The 17,818-nt window shown below is 42.2% G+C and overlaps 1 protein-coding gene across 2 annotated transcripts in view; it reads left to right on the top strand.

The window, feature by feature from the left end:
• AGPAT3 (1-acylglycerol-3-phosphate O-acyltransferase 3) overlaps window positions 1–17,818 on the top strand; it is a 92,241-nt gene that overhangs the window by 42,146 nt on the left and 32,277 nt on the right. The window contains exon 1 of one of the 2 annotated variants that reach the window (XM_050906284.1): window positions 12,948–12,999. The exons of the other annotated variant lie outside the window; for it this stretch is intronic. The gene's annotated coding sequence lies outside the window, so the exon portion shown is untranslated. Of the gene's footprint in view, window positions 1–12,947; window positions 13,000–17,818 lie in introns of those variants that run through there. 2 annotated transcript variants of the gene reach the window in all.

Genomic DNA, 17,818 nt, shown 5'->3' with positions numbered 1-17,818 from the left:
GTCTTACTTATATTTGTTCTGAGTAAACTCCCTACAGCAAACCTGTTGTGTCCTGATCTCTTTGTAGCTTCACACCCTTATTCTTCTTTGTCAGTCTTTGCTGAAATCTTACGTGCTGTTCATGAGTTCTGTGGCCTTTCTTCTATGTGGCAAGTCAAACCGGATCATAAAAGTACTGGCACTAAAGTCTTGACATGAATCTACATCTTCCACGTTTATAGAGGTAGTTCTCTGCTGGTTTGAATATAGTTGACTTTTAATTGAGTGTTGAGCAACTGCGTGTGTTTTTATTGGACAATTTTGAAGACAAAGAGTTGCAAAAAGTGGTGTATGTTTTTAAAATGCTTGCCTGGTCATCTGTTTTCCTTCTCTGTAATGGCAGCAGTAGAAGATGATACCCTTTGTTCCAAAAAACAACAAATGCGTTTTGACATAAAACTGGCTTTGGGCAGCGTGCCAGCCCAGATGGACTGGCAGCTAGTGATGCCATGAACTGTATACAGACCTAAAGCTGAGCTAGATGGGTAGTAGCTAGCTGAATGGCTAACTGCCATTTCCTAGTATGGTTTGGTTTCAACAACATGTTTAAACAAATTTTTCTGAAGTAGGTTGGAATTGAGCAGTTTTCAAATGGTATGATATCCAGGGTAAATATATACGGTATGAACCTACATGCCTGGTCTTTATTTCTGTTCCTCTAACACCGTCACAGAAGTCTTTGTTAAGTGTCTGAACGATTCAGTGCTGGTTACATCCCCTGGCAGATACCTGCTGGGCATCCTAACAGACACATACATTTTCCTGTAGACCTTACATCCTGGTTAAAATAAGTTCTAAACAAAGTGATTTGTGTGAGAAGAGAATTTTTTGTTCTTACAGCTTTAAACTTTGCTAAAGGTAGTGGTGGGTTAAAGAAATGCTTTATATTAGCTTTTGTGGTACATCTGACTCTTTGGGCACATGTTTGAAGAATACTTTTTCTTCAGTTTTTTATTTTTAAGGAAAAACAGGTTTGCAGTCTGGTAGATCTGAGTTTCTCTGGGGGTTTTCTTATTTTGAAGTTTGGTTTGTAGATTTCTGCATGAAACTTTCATGGCGTAAGGCTTGTGAAATTAGATAACACGCTTTAAACAAGCCACCTCTGGGTAAAGTGTATCTCTAATTACTGAGACTAAATTATGTGGAAAGTGAGCTTGTGTCTGAAGTAAATCTCCAGTTCAGTAATCTAAAATTAAATAATGATTAACTTAATTGCTTCAGGATCATAAAAACCGCTCTTAATAAAATATAGGGATTAAGTGTGTGTTATGAGTGGATAATTGCTTCTGCTTCATTTTCAATAACTTCTATCAAGACAAGGTTCGTAGGTAAAAGAAATACCTTTTGTTATGCTGATTAGTAAAGCTAGGAAAAGTAGGCTAGTTCTTGAGTATGCAAGCCCTTTCTCCATTCTGAATAGAAGCTGCAATTTCACTACTAAATATAAGTTGAGAACACTTGCTTTTAATTTCATAGATATGTGCCAGTTAGACCCTCTGAAAGCAAGAGTGGTTGGTACCTGTGGAGCAGAGTGTAGTATTAGTACATGGGAAGAAGGATTAAGTAGGTGTTTTCCCCAAAGAAAAGAGAAAGATGGGTAACTTTAATAAGACGACTTTGAGTTAAAGAATTTGTGACCTGGGTTAGCAGCTGCATGTTGTTTGCATTGTATTTTGCTTCTAAACAAAATATTTTTACCCTCATTCATTGAAGAATGTCTTTTTTGCTTATAGGCAAATGAGAAAGCAAATCTCTTGAAACATAAACAGTGGTACTTCCCTGGAGGGAGGAGATGGGGTATTCTCCTGTTGCTCTGAGTGTTGCCAGGTGCCAGAAGTGGTCCCCAGTGGTGGTGGTAAGAAAGAAATCTTCCCCCACGTTTCTGTATTTGCGTTTTGTCTGTAGCAATAAGATGCTTTTAGAAAAAAATGGGAGTGCAAATCCTGTTCTTTTCATAGAGCTGTATGAATTGCTGGGAGAGGCGTCAAAAGTCTCCCACTCTGAGAATTTTAATTTAGGGACTAAACCAGCGCTTCAGCTTGTTGCTTGCTGTAGTGTTTTCTCCTGCTATCTCATGTATGCTGTATCTGTTGGTAATCGTTGCAGCAAAGACTTAACCACAAATAAACCTCCAGAGGACTGTAAAAGATACTTAACTATTGCCTCCCCCCTTAAATGTGGAAGCGGAACTGCGGCCTTGCAGTGCTTTGAGGGCCTCCTTTACAGAGTTCTTAGAAATCTCTTGAATGCTGACTCTGGGGTCATCTTAGGCTGCCTTTAATCCAAACATCCTTAAATTTTGTCCAGTAACCAGATACGGAAATGTTAAGTTATAGCAGCAAACTTCCTTCTTTTTGCCCTTTTTTGTAGTCTCTCCTACAAACGGTGACAGCAGAAGTGGAAAGCTGATGAGACCCCACTGACACAGCAATAGGACAGGGTTTTTCCAGGACAGTATCTTAAAACCCCGGAGTGGTTAGTGTCAGATGTTGACATTTTAATGATGATCTCTGATACCCTGCCCCTTCATGGGCTATTAGTAGCTTTTTTTTAATAGGAAAGTAATTTAATCTTGGTGATTTTGCAAAGACCCAGAGTGTTCCTTTAGTATTCTGTAACCTTTCAAGGTCTATTATAGGACAAGTAGTGTCCCAAGAAACTTTTGTTTCTGTGAGACATTTCTCAAAGCTCTGATTCACTGGGCAGTACATACTGGATCAGCCACAGTCTGTGTTCAGGTCATGTATTCTGACCCCATGCAAAGTTACATCCCTGTTGAAGATGTACATTTTCCTGCTACAGAAGAAGTTAAAGCATTTATCCCAGACCATATTAGGTGGGCAAATAACCACTTTGTGTGAGCCCCAAATATTAGTGGATCAGAATTTTACCCCCAAAAAATCAGTTATTGCAGCTGAATCTTGTTAATGCTGACCATGTGCAGCTTTGGTGGGTGGAGGGAGACCCAGTAGGTTGATTCATGAAAGTAGCCTTGTTACAGTGTCATGGTGACCAGCTACTTTCAAAACTGGTTCTGCAAAATGCTTTTGCCTGGGCTCACTGCCATCGGTGTAAGAGCAATGCCCCAGAAATACATGAAAGTCTGTTTTTATGCATTTGCTGTTTTGCAGCATATTTTTCAGCTTACATGGCTGCAATTTTTGCTTTTCTTCTTTGTGTGTAAGGGCTGAAAAGGCCATCAATGTGAGCATTACTGAGAAGCTAAAATATGCTTGGGGGACAGGATTTTATGAATTGTGCACAGCTCTTGAATTTTCAAGCTCTGCTTCTGTTTGGAGACGAGAGAACTTGGGCTTCTGGTACCCAGCCCTGCAGGCTGCCAAGCCTGGTGCCTGTGCTCCTCGTGTAGTGCATGCCTGGGTGTCTTACCTCAGGTTGCTAGAACCTGCAAGGAGGAATAATCTAGAAATGAAATGTTCTGAATGAAGTGGATGGCCATGCTGGGAGCTGCATGGGTTGAATAATCCCATGAATAATTCCTTCAGCCTTCACATTCTTGATTGTTCAGATAAATCCTGAGTGGGTCGATAGATATTAATATGGATTAGAGAAATTTTACTGAGAGCTTTTTAGTGTCCCTGTAGATGCTTCTTCTGCAGAAAAAAATCTTGATTTCATGAACCGAAGCACAACTGGTACCAACAGGCACACAATCAAGGAGGTAAGGGACTGAATTACAGGGAGGCCAAATTATGATAGTATTTGCCATAGTAGCCATTCCTTCCTGTTGGAGTTTACGTATAGGCCCTATAGGTATCATCTGCTGCTATTCTTATCGTGTGTCTTCATGAGGGAATTTCTCTTTCTCAGACTTGCCAGTGTTACAATTTGTAACAATTGTTGGAAGATTCAATTTTCATATAAACTTAGTTGGGGCCACGGGGGGGGGGGGGGGGGGGGGGGGGCGGGGGCAGGGAATCTTTGCAAAGTACTTGTGGATGTAAAGATCCAGCAGGCTAGACCAAAAAGCAGCTCACAAAAGCAGTCATGGCAGTCACAATTTCAAGAGTTTTCTATAGGTCAAGCAAGGAGAAATGCAAAGTACATCAGAAAACCAGCTACATTCTCTGCTTTCATATTTACCAATGTGAAGGCTGTGGTAAATGGGCCATTTCAAAGCCCATAAGACAGAGGCCTCTTCGCTGGCAGACTGATGTTCTGAAAAGCTGCTACCAGAGATACAATCCCTACCGTTAGTCTGGTACGGTGTGGTTTTTAAGCTAAGAGTCAATTTTGCACAACATGCAGAAGTAATGTTCTCTCCTATCTGTTTTTAATAGACAGTGCGCTGAGTCAGGACACTATGAAAATGAGAAAGGACTAGTTCTCCTTGGTAGTCTAGAAACACTCGAGGTGGCCTGGGTGCGTTAGGTATGTTATAGCATGCAGCACTCTTCTGCAAGGAAAGAACTACTCTGAACTCTTCCAGGATGGGGTGAATATTGTTTCCATGTCCTTCACTTCAGTATGTCTCCCCTAACTACTGAGCCTGCATATAAGAGGCAGGCACCAGAAGGTCAGGTCTCCTTGTTGTGACTTTTATTTGGAAGAAGCGAGCATGACAACTGTGTTTTGTGAAGCACTCGGTCCTCTTGATCTTTGAAAACACTCGGACTGCAACCCACTAAGCTTTGCTCCCCAGAAAGCTTAGGGGAAGAGCAGCCTTGTCGGATGATGCTGGCTACGCTTGTGCCTGGGACACAGCGCTGTTCAGCCCTGCCAGGGCAGTCACTGTTCTGGGCCAGCACAGGGACCAGTTCTAGCTGGGTGGATCAGCTGGTGGAAATCAAGGACCAACGACCTATAAACTGGATCTCCTAGGGATGTTTATTTCAAGAAGAAAAAATAATCCAAAGTAAAAGTGCTTTATAAGAAGCTGTAATGGCATTTACTCTTTTATAATTGTTTTGAAAATGTCAGTGTTGCCATGGGAGCAATTGTTTTCACATGTTTTTTTAAGTTGTGAAGACCACACATTCAGGACCTTTGACAGTATTTTCCAAAGCAGCAGAAAGTACAGATGGGAATATGAATGCTGTCACTGTGTGTTTCAGGATGATATTATTATGCCTTACCAGCAAGGCCAGTTTTGTATCAAGGGTTCATTTGCCCAGTCTCTGCACCTGTGTCTCCCTCTTAAGAGAGCCTCCCTTTCCGCCGTGGTTGTGGTGTTCAAGTTTAATGGGACAAGTAGCCTGATGCACACGAGTGGCTTGGCCTGAGACCAAGGAGTTGGAGATCATGCAACCGAATACATTTGTGATTGAAAACGGCTGGCAAACGAAGGACACCCCTCTAAAAACAGAACAAGCACTCGCTCCTGCCATGATGTAAGGAAAAGAACAGAGAGAAGGAAGCTCAGTGCAGCGTGAGCTGGTGATGCAGCTACTGGGCTGTTGTGGCAACTGCTGGTGCCGTACCGTGGCGGAGAACGGGTGTACACGTCAGAGCTGGCCAGGTGGACAGCCGCTGGCCATGAGCGTGGGCTGCTCACCCGCACCGCACGGTCTGGCTGCGGTGGCTCATTTTGCAGGTCCCTTCTGGATGGCTGTCAGGGCAGATACTCCTTGCCCTGGCTTTGTGAGCTTTTGCCTTGTTCAGTAAGAAATCGTCTGGGTACTCTGGATCTCTATTGCAAGATGGGAGCAAAAGACCTAAGCATCTACTTGTGTGCTTCTTTTTCCTGTACTGAAGGTATAGCAATGCCACTTATTATTGTCATGTGTGCCCCAGAAGGAAAACATCTTCACTGTTTGTGACTGTGGGCCAGTGTAGTGCTGGGACATTTGGTAACATAAACTTACGGCCCAGTTGCAGGTGCTGCTGTGTTAAGGCTGTTCGTCCCTCTGTGCCTACCACTACCAGTTTCTCAGCTTTACTCGGTTAACTGTTCCCTAATGTCTACCGAAATTTGCTAAAAAATTAAAAAAAAAAAAAAAAAAAAAAATTTTAAAAACCCCCACACCAAAAACCCAACAGTTTAGCTTAAGATGTATCTTGTTGGTACAGACCTGGGATGAGTAATAACTGTAGAATCAGTTATACAAGCAAACCTCAGGACATGGTGACCTTAAGCATAAGTTAAGAGTGAGCCTCTAGCAGTGCCTGGGAGTAGGGACTTGTGACCAGTCAGTCAAACCAGGCATAGGATAAGCTCCCAGTCACCTGGAAGTAATGAACTTAGTTACAGAAAAATACTTATTAATGCAGTGAAGTTTCAATTATTACAGGTATTTCCGAAATCTGGCTGCTTATAGTAAAAGGAAAAGGAATTTAAATAGAATGAGTCAAAAGAAGTAATTAATGTTAAATGGACTTGAAAGTGAACAGCACAGACTGCAGACTCAAGAAGCAATTATACATTGCTGAGTAAATAGCATGAAGGTTCTTGTTATATGTCTTGATTAGAGAAATATTGATTCTTTTAGACTAGTTCTGGTAAGTAGACCAGTCTGCTTGTTTGTTTATTTTAAAGGAAGCTAGCCTGGTTTGCTAGACTTGTTGTCTATGAATGTGTTCTATATTAACACATTGCATTGAACTGCAGGCAGTCTTTAATATCCTTGAATATCTGATTTTTTTTGTCATATAATTGCAGATGAGCTAAGGGTTATTCTGGTAGATAAAAATTAATCGTAAGAGCATAAATGCTGCTTCTCAAACTATTACTCTGCCTGACTGAGGAGCTTTTGAAGAGCAGTGCCAAGCTAGCAGCAGTGACATCCAGAATTCGAGTATGGCACACAGGCTCTTTTGAATATGAGGCTTTGCTACAATAAACACCTCTGTTTACTAATTAGCTTCCAATTTTTCAAATGACGGGGAGCAATTTTTTGACTTGGCAGTCCAACTATTCTGAAACGCTGCGAGCTCCTAGAGAAATGGGTGCCCACTTGTATACTATAATTTTACATTTCTTTCAGTGCTTTATAACTGTGCCAGGTAACAGAAGACAACCTCTACTCCGGTGATCTGCGTCTCCAACAGAAGTGGAAACAATGCAGTGGAATATACAGAGATGGGGAAATTTCCATGCAGGCAGCTGCCCACCTGACTTGGGTTAGGTCACTGAGAAATCTCCCATGATCAGATTGATATCAGTACCGTGGCACCTGTAGGACTGAGAAAGTACTCACAGTGTCAGAATTATTTTAATGTCCTTTTGTCTAGGTCCAGTCAGAGCTAGTTTGCATGAGACAATGATAAAAAGAGCAGAGAGCATCTGTGAAAACTCCTGTGCTTTTGCTGTCAGTTGTGGAGCAGCCCTCATGCAAAGTAGCTGTCTGAATTTTGCTGGTGCAAGGCAGACATGCATTTCTAGCGAGCTAGTGATTTCAAGGATCCCTGCAGCCTTCAGTAAAAGGATATTTAGGTCGCCTCCCTCTCAAACATTGCGTTAAAAGGCTGCTGTTCAGAAGAAGCTGAACAAGTGAAACTGAATCGTGACAATGCTAACCAGTCCTAGATTTCTGATCTTTGTTGGCAGCATCTTTCAAAGACTGTGTGTGTTACCATAGAAGGGTCCCCTGCTCTGCAGAATTCATAATGGTTTGAATTAACTATATACGCTACAAGAGGTTTATTTAGCAATAGGATGCCAAGCTACCAGGCAATGGAAGATCTTAAGAAATGGGGAGAGCTGTAGATGTTTCTCTTCAGGTCTTTCTCACGTAGATTTTAAAATAGATGGGCTCTTTGCAGAGTGGCTGTCGTTCAGTTTCCCAGCTGAATGGCCAACAACAGCCTGAACTTTAACAACGTACAGATTTCCCACTTCTAAGTTAATTTTTTTGAATGGGTGGGATACTGTATTTGTAAAGTGTTCTGGTTGTAATTTATAAAGATTTCACCATGTGCAAAAGTGCACGTTCATGCGCATGCAGTTCAGCTTTGTGTTCAAAATGTGGTCTTCAAATTTGTGTAGGAGAGAAGGGTTTTTTCTTTTTGTGGTGGTTTCTTTGGGGGTTTTGGGTTTTTTCTTGTTCGGGGGAGGTGGGAGGGGTTCCATTTACGCTGAAAAGATTGTGTAGTGTGTGGCTGCTGCCAGTATTGGTATTCAGGTCAGAAGGGGCTGGTGTGATCTTCTCTGAAAACACAGAACAAAAAACTTTGTCCGGCATGTGTTTGTTTTTGCTATCAGTCTGGTTGATAGTCTGCTCTATCTTTTTAGAAAGATACCTGCTTTTGTGTATATGCAAAAAGAGATGTGATCACGAGGATAATTATGAATTCAGACTGATAACGGCCTTGTGAAATGTTTGTCAGTGAAATCATCCGAAAGAAGTATAGCCATTGTGTTCAGGTGGGAACACACTGCTGATGGCAGCTGAGGTGACAAGAAAGAGATCCTGTTGGATCCTGTACAAGGAAGAAAGGGGGTGATGTGGGCCCCTGCCCTGCTGTACAGCTCTACCTTTCTTGCTTTCTTACCCTTTGGTTTGGGAATAGCAGACTGCACACAGCACTGTATGAAGCACCATTGCACTGAATATCCTCCTCCACCTCCACAGGATCAAGCTCCCCAGTGCAATTGAGGCTGCCAATTCAGCTCACGTGAACTGACAGAGGAACTGTTTGGGTTGTGTACCTGTTGCTTTTCCAAGCCACATCTTTCACCTGTTATTCCTTCCTGACTGCAAAACAATGGTGTTTTATCTTAATGCTGCCTTGGTGACAGTCAGTCACCCAGCAGAACACCTACCGCTTCTGGTTTTAGTATTTTTACTTCTCTCCCTGTCTCCTCTGTGATGGAGATCTTCCAAACCCAGATACTTCAGAACAGTGGCTTTTGTCTTCCCTCCCCCTCCATGCAGCCCTCATCTCCCTCGCGGGTCAAACCCTGGAAAATTTGCTGATGGAAGCGTGGACTTCCTATAAAGAAATGTCTAGAGGAGTATCCTTGTCCATGTGGCAAATGTCAGTCTGGTGACAGTGGGCTGGTTGGTCTTTCTCACTTGTCACAGATCCGTCAAGAAGACTGGGGACCTAAAGTTACAGTTGAGTGGCATATATTCTGCTTCTCAGCTATCTTTTAGAGCAGCCTTTCTGCACTGCTGGTAAGCTGTGAGCAGTTAGCAGTTTTGAGGTACATTTGTAGGGTGAAATAATGCGAATGCTCTTCTGGGGAATTTCTGGATTTTAGTATAGCAGAGCACTTGCAGGGGAAGACTTTCCTGCTGTCTCTTTTCGGTTTTGCAGCTGTGATTCTTACAGCATGTGGATAGCTCTGCTGTCATCTGGGGCCTTCGCTTCACCATGTTATTCATTTACTTATTTATTTAATAATCATAATAATAATAAATAATTGTATTTATTTAAGCTTTTCCATCCTGGCAGTACGGATTGTGGTAGCAAATGCTGGAGCAGAGGCATGAGGTGTAAGCAAGCGAAGCCAATGTGCCCAGTCTCGCATCTGTCTCCTAGCCTGCCCTCAGGAGAGGGTAGGAGGGAGGTGGTGGGTTTGCCAGTGGGCAGCCCCGAGAGCCTGCCTGCTCCTACTGGTTCACTTGCGCTGGTGATCATGCGTTACTGTGGATCCAACCATAGAATAAATCGTATTGCTCCTCTTTTGCAGAAGGTAGTGTCTTATACCTAAAATTTAAAGCAGCTCAGCAGTTCTTGAAAGACAGACTTTCAATTTCTTCCCAATTAGTATGCAGTACTTCAAAGAAAAGCTTTGAACTTGGGTAGGGGCTTGTAGGCATGCATACGATGTTTGCTGAGACTTCGTTTAGCAGCAGTCAGAAGCTTCTCCTTGTTCAGCCACAGCACATTTGCATGTTGACAGATATCTCCTGTTGGCTCTCTTTGTTTCTTATGTTTGAGGGTTGATTTTTTTTTTTGCATAATTTTCCATCCAGAAAGCAAAGTATATCGTTCTTCTTATAACACTTTATCTCAGATGATCGCAGATGAGACTCTTTTTTGTTTATCCTTTATTTTGCGTCTCTGTTTTAACAAGTAAGGAAACAGTGCCATAAAGCATTTTCCAGATTCACACAATCTATCTAGAAGGAGATGGGTCCCTAGGTTTCACAGCTTGGTGCATAGATGCATTTACACTCCTGAAATTTCTTTTGTAGTTTATTTTTATCTGAATACAAAGGATGAATTCCCATGTGCCTTGAAAATTCAAACATCTGGAGCGAAGAGGAGCATTTTGTGTAGTCTTAGAGATCAGTAGACACTACTGAGGTTTTTCTTAATCATCAGAGACTAAGATTGGCAACATTATATAATTACATAACATTGATCTATTTTATACAATACAAGAGGCCTATTACTCAAATAATTTTGTACTAATAGGGCTTCTGTTAGATAACTCCTTTTCTGTTTGTTATGTAAGGCCTTGTATTATAGAATCACTGTTTGAATACCAGCACTATAATTTTAGAATTGCTTTTATAATAGAAATACCAAGTAAGCCTTGCTCCAAATATAGGTAGCTATTGCAATATCCTAATTAATTTTTTTTTTTTCCCCCTGAATGAGGCCTCTTAATAATTGCTACTTTGGTTTTGGTCTTTATTTACAAAATCCTGAGGCTGTCCTGTGCCCAGTCATATTCCGTTACATGCATTTTCTGTAATGAATATTGTGCACTGGAAAAGTTTTGATCAGAAGTCCTGGAAACTGGTGTTTGATCTTCACCTACAAAAACATTCCAAGTGCCAGCTTACAGACTCTGCATGTCTGGAACCTTCCTGTCATCTTTGAACTACATGTGTGTTTGTCTCTCAGGTTTTGGGGTTTATTTTAATATAATTTAATATAATTTTATTTCTGTAATTGAGTACAGAAACAGTGTAGGCAGTCTCAGAATGAGATTGGGGAACTCAATCAGTAAAAATTCCTTTGGAGCCCACAGATACTGATTATTCCCAAGCAAGGAATTTAGTTGCAAGCTATCTCCTTCACTGACAAAGATGTAGATAGTAGTAAGACTTTTATCTGTGTAGTCACTTGAGAAATGTGGTTGAGCTATAGGTGAGGTTGAAGAAGATTTTACAATAGACCTGGACTTTGCGCAGGATATAAGAGGGCAGGAGGACCTATTGACTTGGTGCATAGAGAGCACCTGAAATTTTCCTGTAATTCATGAATGCTGTGATGCTTCTGTCCTGGTTGAGAAGTTAGTTTCCACTGGACCCTATTCACTACGCTTTCTGGAGTATGTTGTATTTATTTTGTGTGTGCATTTAAACTCAAGCAGCTTCTTACATTCTTTTTCCACCCAGCTCCGCTGAACTTCATACCAGATAAAATCTCCTATTTGGCTGTGACTTTTAAATTCACAGCCTCTTTTATTCCTTTTTGGCCAAATAGTTCCAAGTATTGTCTGTTTCTTTAATTGTAAATACTTCTTATTTATTGTATCTTAAGTGTTTTTGTACTGTCTCTTTCCACTTCATTGAAATCTCCTAAAATCTCTGTGAATCCACTTATAGGGCAGCCAAGGGTTTAAGAGGAGCTAACAGCATGCCGTAGCTTTCTGTAGTGCTGCTGCTAAAGTTTGGTCAGAAAATGGGAGCGCCAGGGGGCTGTGACTACCACTTTAATTTTTCTTTGGCATTTAAGCTAGATTTTGTTTGGATTTTGTTTCTTCTTGTTTCTTTGAGAGGCCTAACTCTTACCAGGTGAGGATCAGTTACACCAGTGGAAACTCTGTCTGCACGAAGGGCTGTGTTGGTGTAATGGTAGGTGAATGGGAATCACACTCTTTGGTCTGACTGTTGTGTCCCTGTGCGGACGTGGCCTCAAGTCTCTCTTTATCTGGACTGTCCAGATCATGGTGCAGAACAGCCAGACGGGCCCTTGAGCCTTAATCACACCGGTGGCACCGTGTTCCTGCTGCCTGGGTAGGATGTAACCGCTGCCACCTTGTTTCTTTCCTCTCTAGGCTCTGGTATCTCCTTTTTGTTAACCAAGCCACTAGAGCGTGCCTGCTGTGGCTCGGGCCTCCCGAAAGCCCTGAATTAGAGTGGGAAGAAGAGAGAGAAAATACTGTTGTCTTTAGCTGGGTAGAGCTCTCCTCAGAGACCTGCAGAGAAAGGGTAAGGGCAGTGGAGTCCCAAGTCCCCCTCTGAGCAAAGCACCCAGGAGCCTGCTCCGCGGCTGGCTGCAAAGTCCCTTTCTTTAGTCTGTGCAGTTCAAACATGTCCCTTCATCGTGCCGTGAAGGCGAGCGGTCCTTCTGCCCTGCAAGGACTGCACTCTGGATGCAGACCAAACCCTTTCTCTGCCGTGATGTTCTCTCAAGCCTTGTCTTTGCTCTCCATAGAGAAGAGACAGGCTTTGGTGGAGCGGGAGGTTCCTTTGTGTTAAAATCTAGATTTTGTTAAAATCTTTTGTCAGCTCTTGAGGGGGAAAAAAAAAAAAAAGGTGTCAAGCGGCAGTGCTGAACATATGTACCTCACCACACGAGTGAATCCAGTTGATTGTAGCCTGGTAATTTGCTGTAAGAAGATTATTGGATTAGAGCAAAAGCTTGGTTTGTCAGCAACACCACCTGACAGTATTATTTATTGAGAAGTATTACCTATTTTAAATATTAGTCCACTTATGCCCTAATCATACCTTCATTCTTGAGGTAAGAGGGGCTTTTTTAGTTCAGTGTTTTATGAAGCCACGTAATGGAGAGGACACCCAGCTTTTTTTTTTTTCCTGCTGCTGAGCAGTCAGTTTTAGTAGCTGCAGTGCTTCCAGATTTACCTCAATGTGCTTTTGTCATCATAATCCCTCCTCCATGTCAAGACTGATTTGCTTTCCTAGCCAAGACTCACATCGTCCATTTTTGTCATTCCATTTCTCCTCCTCCTTTTTGCGGTTTTATTAATCAATAACAAACTGGGAAGATGCTGGTAAGCCAGTCGGGTATATGCTTGCTAGCTGGAATCTGCACTACACTCATCGCCCTGGCTTTAGCCTATTACTTGTATTGGTAAGTTGGATTTTGCGCTGTGACTGCGGTGGTGGCTTGTCCTTTAAAATGCTTTCTTGGGGTGGGCTGGAGCGTGGTGGTCCTTTTGAAGTTCTCTCGAAGGCTGATGTACTTCCTAATATGTGGCTGGGGTAGATACCTTCCCTGATTTGTGCTGGTGCCCTCTTTATTTGTCATAGGACTCAGTTTTGCCGTTGTTTGAGTTTTTGTATGTCTTTATTCTGCTGAGAGCATAGTGGCTGAGGATGCCATAGCATGCGTTGGGTAAGATGGCGATTATGTCTTTCCAGTTTGTTGTGAGAGCATTTTTAAACTTCCTTTGCTCTTATTTGGTGCTCTTCCTTAGCGTTTGCATGGCTGTCTCTCTCGGCACGCAACTTGGAAATTAGGCTGCAATAGGCTCACAATGCGTTAGGGTGTTTGCGGGACACCGGTGTCTTCAGCACTTCAAAAGAAATGTTTCAGGCAGGTGCAAATTAAGGACTGCCATAGTTTTTCCCCCCACCAGGAGCTCAGCAGGTTGCTTCCCCTTGGGGGTGAGCTGGGGCTCGGGAGGGTGGTGGCATGGAGCAGCGGGGCCGGGAGCCCAGGTGTACCTGGGTTTTTCACTGTGCCGGAGGAGCATGCGGCGATGGGCCTGCGTGGCTTTGGGAAAGGTAAGAGCGATGCAGGGCTGCCCTAGATTTCTGGGCTGGCTTCATTTCTACACGTCGCTATGTACATCCAAGACTTTCGGCCAAAAGAAATCTTGGAACTTCTTAGAGCTGCGTCTGGAGCAAATAGCAACTTTTAGAAACCCAAGTGCAATCTGTTGACTAGTTTTAGTGGAAAAATTACATGTCACTTCAACTGTAAAAGGAAAAGCCTGCTGGAGTTGTAATTAATATGGCTATGATTAGTAAACTTTCCAAGGGGTGTGATGTTGCTGAGAAGAAGTCTCCAGCATAACATGTAGTTTCTTTTGTTTGTTTGTTTTATAAGGCAATGAAGAGACAAATAAATGAAAATCTGTGGGGTGATCTTCTTGGCTTTGTTTTTGCCAAGTGCTTCCTCCAGGCAGTTATGCCTGTGCAATTTACAAGCCTACAATCCTCTGTGTGTATACGCACACACTTCTAATATTAATGAGTTTATTTACGTTTAAGCTTTCCAGTGAATCTCTGCAGATATGTAAGCTTTCAGCTATACAGTGTGGCAGCTCAAAGTAAAATGTGTGTGATTACTAGCCTCTTTAGTCTTCAAAATGTTCAAGAAAATGGGACGTATGTAAGTGACTTTACAGTTTTGATGTTAAAAAACAGGAAATGTAGAGCTTAAGGATGTTAACAGCTGTACTGCTGAATGGGTTTTTTTACCAAAGAAAGTACATGTGGTAGGTCTATACATGAACACAGTGTAGTTTTTAATTAATTCTGCATGTCTTCACTCAATATTGGGGTGTAGTATATGCATCTGATATCAGTTATGCTTTTGTATTGATACAAATTTAAATTTGTGTGTGTGTTATACATAGGCATAGCATGTACATCTCTTTTGTAATTCTCCCCCCCCGCCCCCCCCCCCATTTTGTTCACTCTTAAAATTCTTGACTTGAATCCAGGTCAGATCTGGTTTGCAGGAGAGATTACGATTCTGCACACAGCAGGAATTAACTGGTATTAGGTCAGATCCTCTTCTTCAACAGCCTCAGGGTTCAGGAGAAAATTAATGACATCATCTATTTGTTTGTGAAAAGAAAGCTCATTCAAACCTCTCTGATTAGATATAGATGAGACCTAACGTGAGTACCTCAGAGTGCTTTTTTGGCTTTGTTGGTTTGGGGTTTTTTAACTCTTTAATTTGTTGATGCTTGAAGAAAGCTGACTTTGATAAATATTTTAGTTTGTTAATTTTTTAACATAAGTCTGCTCTGTAGGAAGTAACTTGAAAGACTAATTTTTTTTTTCTTCTTCTTCTTAAATGTGTTAGTTTGGCTGCTGTAATTCTCTTAGAATATCCTCAGACAGAGCTGGGGTGATTAAGATCAGAGATCACCAGTTCAGCAGGGAATCAACTTTGCATATTGAGAGATTAACCTGTTTTTTTTCTGTAATTCCATCTGTGATCTTTTGCTTCTCCTGAATTGGAGCACCCTTATTAGCTTGCTGGACAGAACGTATTTTGGTCACCTTCTGGACTAAATTTAGTTTGTATTCTTGAAGGAATTTGTCTAAGGAAGTGAAGGGTCTTTGTTCCTCGGGGGTTTATGTGGCACCCTGCAGGCCTGAGGCTGGCTCCCTTGCTGCGTGTCTGATGCAAGAACACCACCAACCTCAGGAACGACCTAGGGAATCCAGCATGCCCCCTCCACCCCCCCCACCCCCCCCACCAAAAAAAAGCATTGCTCAGATATATGAAGGCTGGTGCTCAAGCAGCAATGGAAGATGTGCAAGGGACCACCACAGTAACAATCTTCTGAAGTCACAGACAGCTGTATAGGAAATAGTCCAGAGGGCTCACATGCATCTACTCATCTATGTCTCCGCACATAGGCGTTTTCTGCTATCAGGTATGAATGCCTCACAAGATATACTGCAGCAATCCAGTGTATATACAGGTTGTATAACGCGTAGTGCAAAACTAAAGTCCACAAAAATTATAAGACCATGAGACATCACATTTTCTTCTTTGGTGAGTCGTTACTGCCACAGGGAGTTTGGTTGGTTAAAGTCTTCCCGCAACATGAGACCCTAGAAGAATTGTCCTTTTTCACCAATCAACAAATCGCTTAGTACATAAATAATGGATTTATTCTGTTTGTGCTTGTCATCACTTAATATATAGGATAAACTCATAAGAATCCTGTGCTCTAATTTTTTGTGGTTTTTAATTGACCCATTCCAAGCTACAAAATGTTTGAAACAAATGCCTTTTACTTTCTTTTTCCCCTGTTGCCAAATCTGCCCTCTAAGTTTCAGCTTCTGGCCACCAAAGGAGCCCGAAATACTAACATGTATTTAGATTGATTAATCGGTGTACTTTTTATTAGAACTTGAGGTAATTTAACTCAGTGATCTTACCATGTTCCTAGCCCTGCCTTGTAGCTTGAGTGATTTGTTGAAACACCTGAACTTGCTATGAATGTTTTGATTTCATTAATGCACTTCTCTGAGTTAAGAGCAAAATAATTCAGATCACAAAGTTTTGGCTACTATTGTATTTTGTACTGCAATAGTTTAGCATTTTTTGAGACACATTGAGAGAGAGGAGGCCTATGCTAGACTTGCATGTATATTCAAGCAGTTTTAATGAGCTGCGTAATTTCACTGCCCATTTATTTTATTTGCTTATTGACTGTAATTGTGCTTTCCTTTCTCGGTTTCCGGTGTTTGAAGCAATAGTTTAGCACATCATCTCTAATGATGTCTATCTCCGTCTTCAATTGGATTTTATTAGTATTTCCCCTCATTGTATTTTGGAGTGAATGTATTGTCTGTTATTTTAGGCAGAATAACCTGGAGGTTCCTAATTCGTATGTGCTGGAGGGGTGATTTGCACACAGCTGGGGCAGGTTGTTTCCGTGTTGGTGGGGAGCCTGGCATTGCTGGCTCTCGTGACTGTTAAAGCGCTCTGGGAAGTGCTGCAACGTAAATGCTAAACTGGTCAAACATGAGCTTTAAGCCCTGCTCCTGCCAAATTAGTGCTTGGTTTGTGTTTTTCTTCAGAGAGTAGCGCAGCAAAAGACTGCATAGTGACTGCCTCTTAAAATATTGTTTTAAAGAAAGATTGACTTCTGAGGGAGATAAATAGGCAAAAATGAGCAGCCAGGTCATCCGTTAGTGCTCCTGCACCAGTTCCCCAGCCCTGAGGGGAGCAGCAGAGTGGATGAAGAGCACTGCTCTGCTGGCAGGCCCTGCCATCCATGCTGGGTGAAGGGGAGAGAGGGCCCTCTCACGGGTTGGGGACTCTTGGGATGGAGATTTAAAAAATATGTCTCATCTATACTTAGTATATTATTCACATATCTAAATGCTAGTCCACTTCACTGATGTTTTTCTCAAAATGATGGGGGAGAGGAGCATTATGCGTTGGCTGGCACGTTCTCTGTCAGGCCTGTGGAGTGCAACTTTCTGCCCCACCAGCAAGGGAGGCTGAGGAAGAATGGGCCTGAGCCTGGTAGAGGAACACTTCAGTTTTCTGGGTGCATCTGTACAGATTATCACTCGACACACAAAGCACCACATAGAATCGTAGAATCATAAAATGGTTTGGGTTGGAAGGGACCTTAAAGATCATCTAGTTCCCACCTCCCTGCCATGGGCAGGAACACCTTCCACTAGACCAGGTTGCTCAAAGCCCCATCCAGCCTGGCCTTGAACACTTCCAGGGATGGGGCATCCACAACCTCTCTGGGTAACCTGTTCCAGTGCCTCACCACCCTCACAGTGAAGAACTTCTCCCTTACATCTAATCTAAATCTACCCTCTTTCAGTTCAAAGCCATTACCCCTTGTCCTATCACTACATGCCCTTGTAAATGGTGTATTTCTATATAACATCTATTATCTGTGGATAATGTGCCCATAATCTATGGGCTGCTGTGCTTGAAATATCACCACATTTGTGTAAAAGCCACTGTATGCTCTGCTGCTTTATTTAGGCAGCTTAAACTGAAGCACTGAGAAGATAGGTGTCCTACATTGACTGGGCAGTTGTCTATGAGATAAGTGCCTAGAGATTAAAACAGCCAATGTCTTCCTAACACACCCATAGCACCAAACCATGCAATTTTAGGAGCTTAGAGTATTCAAATAAATCAGAAGTTTGCAGAAGAGTTGAAG

This window comes from Gymnogyps californianus, chromosome 1 (genome assembly GCF_018139145.2).
Source record: "Gymnogyps californianus isolate 813 chromosome 1, ASM1813914v2, whole genome shotgun sequence".
NCBI lineage: Eukaryota > Metazoa > Chordata > Aves > Accipitriformes > Cathartidae > Gymnogyps > Gymnogyps californianus.
Note: the sequence above shows the minus strand (reverse complement) of the source record. Positions and strands in the feature narration are given on the sequence as shown.